The sequence below is a fragment of the Notothenia coriiceps genome, unplaced genomic scaffold, assembly GCF_000735185.1.
Source record: "Notothenia coriiceps isolate Sejong01 unplaced genomic scaffold, NC01 NC01_scaffold00004495, whole genome shotgun sequence".
Lineage (NCBI taxonomy): Eukaryota > Metazoa > Chordata > Actinopteri > Perciformes > Nototheniidae > Notothenia > Notothenia coriiceps.
The window spans coordinates 667,030-672,731 of record NW_011337196.1 but is presented as its reverse complement, the minus strand read 5'-3'; the positions used below and the strand labels follow the sequence as shown (position 1 = coordinate 672,731).

The 5,702-nt window shown below is 41.4% G+C and overlaps 1 protein-coding gene across 1 annotated transcript in view; it reads left to right on the top strand.

Moving 5' to 3' along the window:
• The first annotated feature begins 951 nt into the window (after nt 1–951).
• Nucleotides 952–5,702, top strand: part of egfra (epidermal growth factor receptor a (erythroblastic leukemia viral (v-erb-b) oncogene homolog, avian)) — an 18,461-nt gene continuing 13,710 nt past the window's right edge. The window contains exons 1-2 of the mRNA XM_010767633.1: nt 952–957; nt 3,250–3,254. The gene's annotated coding sequence lies outside the window, so the exon portion shown is untranslated. The remainder of the gene's footprint in view (nt 958–3,249; nt 3,255–5,702) is intronic.

Below are 5,702 nucleotides of genomic sequence, written 5' to 3'. Positions count from 1 at the left end.
TGTGTATGAGTGATACAGTACTTCGGGTGAAATAATGGACTTATAGCCTGACAGAAAGACTCTTCAAAATGTCCTTTTCTTCTGTTGGCTTGGTGCTTGAACTTTGTAATTGAGTTGCATGTTCAGCAAAATCAAGCATGACTGACACATGGAAAAAAAGTCTTTACATAATTAATACTTAACTTGTAATTACTTGAAAGGGCCTTTTCACAGCCCGTCTTGTGCTGGTTTATGAGAGGAGGTTCTGCTTTATTCAGGTGTGACAAAGCTCTGGACAAAAGCTAATCTCTACTTACACTTTTTTTTAGAAGGATGACATGGAACAATGACAGGAAGAGTCCCAAAATCTCTAACGTGTCGTTCAAATATGTCCATGTATACATTTAGATTCATTGCATTCAATATTCTGTTCTGTCAATGCTGATTGAGTAGCTCTCCATTACAGTTACTTCTCTGGTTCCAACCCCAACAAAGTATTTAAATGCATGTTTTCATATGATTCGTATGTATTCAAAAGTAGACATACAGTACGTTGCTAATGTAATCAATCCATAACTATATACAGGTAACACATGCTGGAAAAAACAATGAAATAACATTAAAGGGGCCCAACTAAGCGCAAGTGTTACGTAGTGATGTCATTATGTTAAGCAACTACACATAGGAGTCCAATAGAGGCGTTCAAGTTTACATTTCCTCCCAGGACTTGAGAAGTTAAATGTTTATAGCGTTCTTCTAATAACACCCATTGACTTCTTGCTTTTTCACAGAATGTCTTGCCCATATGCACCCTGTGGATTCGGAGAAAACTGGCACCAATGACGACTAAGGGCTTTGTTTTTGTAGCTCAAGCGCCAGGGGGATTGATATGATTTGATCTAGCAATTCACTTTTTATTCTACTCTGCTATTTGACTTGTAAAAGACAAAAGGTATTAGAATAAAAACAAAAACTCCACTTACACTTCAGTTTCAAATGGTGCATGTTTTCCCCATCACATCAGTAAATGTAGGGCTGGATTGAACTTTTTGGACAGTCACCAAGAAGGAAAATCTTTCACTTAAATGCTGACCTTTCATGTTTTACCTTTGCAGTTGAACTCATACATGGTAGAGTCAGATGCTGCTTCACACACTACAGTCCAACATCACTTACCTGTCAGTGGATATGACTTTGCGTTGACAGCTCATAGTTCATTTGTAATTAGTTGATAGTTGGATCATAGAATGTACCAAAATGTAAAGGCAACAGTGAGTCATGTTTTATTTTTGACTGACATGTGTGAAGGTGACATTGAAAGGCTTTAGAACTTACTGGATTGGGCGGTCCGGGCCTCAATGGGCTGAGTAAACACTCCTAAACCCATCACAGACTTTGCTGCCAGGGAGAACATGTAGAGTGTGTCTGGCTTCAGACCGTCCACTGCATAGGAGCCGGCTGGGCCAAAGGTGGCATGACGCTGTGGAGAAAATTCAACCATGAGATCATTAAGCAACACTATATACACAAGTGACCCCCAACCCTTTTAATTATCGGATGTTGACAGTTTTTGTTATTTGTGACCATTGTCATAATTGTGATTAGCATTATTATTATTATTATCTGGGTTTTTATTTGACAATCCCTGAATTCAGTATGAAGTGAACACAATCAAAATACCAAAAATCCTATCATGTGCTTTCTTAAAATAAGTCAGAGGAGAGAAGGCACTGATGCTTGTAGTAAAATAAGGATGTTGTCTTGTCTTGGAGATAAAGATACAATTCTCAATCACGACACACACAATGAGATCGGTAGTGCTAAATTGACTCCCTTTATCTAGTTCCGTTAGGACACTAGACGGTAAGGAAGGTGGACCCATGACCAACTACATGCAGTTTCAGCTTTGATTTTGACTCTCTGAATCTGGGTTGCCATGGGGGCACGGACATATTATAAGATCATTTAGAGTATACTGTACTGTAGCTGTATAGAGAGGCTGAGGCTGCTGCTGAATTAGCCGAGCAAATAATATTGCCAGGCCTTAGGAGTTAGTGCATCCTGATGTAGGTAGAGTATGTAGGTATTGCAGGGAGGGCTCCACAAGCAAGTTAAAGTTATAGAATGTAATGAGGAATTCATTATATTGACTACATTTACCAGTACTTGTTGCTACTGTACATAAAAAGGGAAATCTTTCCTATAATCATTCACAAGGACACAAGTTGTAACAACCAATGAAAAAGGAGCAAAAAGGTGTGTCGTCAAATATACAACAAAATAATGCGTTATGACAAATAGCAATATAATAAATAAAATAAATGTAAATCCTCTGTGAAACGTATCATTTAATAATAATAATAACAATAATTCAAAGAATAACAATAATCACAGACTTAAAATGCATCCATTTCTTTAAGCGTAAAGAGTTTAAAGGTGGTAGTGACCTTGTCCCGAGGGTTGCTCTCCTCCCAGTACAGCAGTTCAAAGCTGATGATTGGCTCCTGGACCGGCCACAGCCAGGACAGCATGATGCGAGAGTCCAGCTCAGCCTCAGCCTCAAAACCAGACGGCTGAGAGGGGACTGGAGGCAGAAACAAAGACATGAAGAGGCTTAGAGATAGGAACTGAGAATGAGACAGTACATGGTGGAGATACACAATCAGACTCAAGGCAAATTTAATTTATACAGCCCAACATCGCAAATTACAAATTTCTCTCAGCGGACATTACAGACTGTACATCCTCTGTCCTTAGCCCCAAACTCCCCAAAAGAATGATTGTAGGACTAGATGTAAGAACCCTCAGTGAATGTGGAACGAAAAAGGGAGGTCGGCCACAGAAAAATGCCAATACTCATCAGTATTCAGAAGAGAAACTAAGCTGAAGAGGTTTAAAGGATGGAATCACCTTCAAATGCTCTTAGGTGATTTAGATTCATTTTTACTCACAATTGTCAACAGGAGCCCTGAGAGGCAAACATGTTCTTTCTCTCCTGTGCTTCTGAGAAATGAAATTAAAGTTTTGCAATCACTATCCTTAATATTTGTGACCCGCTATATCGAAATCAGTCGGAAGTCGCAACGGCTCATTTCAAAAATAAACTTGGATTTGCGTAAAAAACTATTTTTTCGGGGTTCGGGTGTTTTGTTTGATTTTAAACAAACAAAGTCTTGGCTTTCAGAATATGAAACTTTTATTTCCAAACTCACACGATAAATACATCTTATAACCGACGACATCTCTCGACGACCCACCGACACAACCTACCTCAGCTAGGTCCAAGGGCACTCTCGTTCCTTTGAGGTCTCTGACGTCCCTTCGCATTCGTCTTTACTTCAGCTCGGAATGCACTTCGTCGCCGCCGTCAAGGTGCTCGCGGTGACGTTGACTCTACAACCTAGAGTCAACCTCGTACACCTGATTGTTCTCTGTCCGGCCAATTTGCCGCACGCTAATCCTCTATGTGCTCGGTCACTTAACCCGCTCTCCTCGTGGGTACTTGTCCCTTACGCATTTATTTGTACGTAATATCGTACTCCCCGGAGCTTTTGGTTTCTCTTAACTTATTTGTGTTTCTTTTGTGGTCGCTATGAATCGAGTTAGTTTCATCCTAAACCGGAGGAGCACCACGAGGCTTAGAGAGCAGACGACGCGAGGTCTTCTCGGTGGGTATTCTACCTAGTGGGACTCAACGACTCAGAGTGGTTCGACACCCCCGTGCGGCGGAGGATTAGACAAGTGAGAGAAGTCGACCACCCGCTGTCGTCATCACAAGGGACGGTAAAATTACGTCGCCAACTCCGCTCACTGGGTGGACTCTGGACACAATGTCCAACTCAACCGTCTAGACTCTTAAATTATTAGAGAGGTCTTTAGCGCTAAAACGATGTTATTGATGTCTTGTTAATATGTCTAAATTATTTACTTGTCTCTTCAGATAAATTTCTTCTTATGATTGAATGTCACTACGACTCAGTCATAGCCAGTCACGGGAGTCCTACGCGTGCGGCCTCTGAGGGCGTCGGGGGGGGCGCGAGGAAACATCAGACAGAACAAGCAATCAAGGCTTCGTGTACAAAGGGCCCACAATGTCGGCGGACTTCATCGGAGGTGAAGAAGGAACATAACAGCGAAACGGTACGACTATCGAAAGGCCTCAAGTATAGATCAAAAGGAAATGAGAGGTTTAGAAGGTCGAGACACGCCGCACACACACATTATAACTCAAAAGTGTGTGAAAATAGGAGACTTCCACTTGACTTTATCTCCTTATTATTATTGTAAAGTAAGCGTCTATCGGACAAAAAGTTACGAAAAGAATCCGAATGACACCGATTTCGTTCTTACTGTCTCGACGTTCTCCTCTAATTTGGTGGGTTCTATGTCGACTGGGTGAAATAAATAAAAACCCCTTATCTCAAGTCTGCGGAACATCCGGCTGTAACTTTAGTAACCCTGAATTTTACGCATATTGTTTTCAGATTATGAACATAGTCCGAGACCTCCTCCAAAAGTATGAGCAGTCAAAATAGTAGTGGTAATGACAATAATATACAGTGTAAAAAGAGTTCAGTACGGTAGATAAAACTCTGAACAGAGAATGTAGCATAGTGGTCTTCGAGACCCTTGAAAATTTTCGTTGAAGTATGTGAGTTTTACCACAAGTTCGTAAACATGAAAAATTGTTTTCCTTCCCAACTTTGTCTCGGTTCACGATAAGGTGTGACTAGTTAGCTTCGACCAGCTAGTAGGCAGATAATTTCCGCGGGACAATACTAAGAACCCCCAAAAGACAATGGGACATCACATAAAATATCCAAACACACGTACATTACATTACAAGACGTTTCCGATTTAGGGGTTTCAAGGCGAAAGAGAGTTGTGGTGAGGGGGGGGGGGACGGACTTTTGCGGAGGTAACATCAGGTACAAATTTGAAAACACTGTATCACTGTAGTGATTTTTAGACCGACACGCTTCAATAAAAGGTGGACCAAAAGTTTCTACTGTTTTACACTGGACGAGATAGCTTTTAGTCAGGCGTAACCTGGGCTTCTGTGTAAAACTCAACATATCGTGACGACCTTACTCCCCTAAGGATCGAAAGATTACGATAGTCCTAACAGACAAACATGAGGTTTATAATTCGCTTTATACAGTGTAATTATATGCTCCTGACAGTGGCTCAGTAGTAAAACTCTTTTTGCGGAAGTTTCACAAACAGAAGAGACCTTAGTAGGTAGTAGGCTATGACTACTAATAAGTCGCCTCGTTTACTAGTTTATGATGCCTCCCTTCTATAAAAAGCAAAACCAAATGCCAGACCCCCTTCGGAGCGCCCACACACACACACACATATCGCCACACCAAACAATAAAAACGCAAACACACATAACCAAACAAAGGGCCCCCTTTGGAGTGCTCTTTGTGGCCGACAACAATACGACGACGCTGCAATTCACATAGGCAAGAGAGCGAACATTAGATACGCAATGTTCGGAGCTTTAACCCAAAATAGTAGACTTAAACGGCTTTGTTCAAATTATAAGACTTTCGGTTCGTGAAACAAAACTAACTTTTAGTCCTACTTTGGTTGGACCTTGCCTGGGACGGTACAATAAAGTACTAATACGAGATGCGAAATGTAAGGTTATTACAGTTCGGCCTCCCTCCCCCCGCCGCGACGCCTTCTCGTCTAACGGACAGGTAGAAGGGGAAATG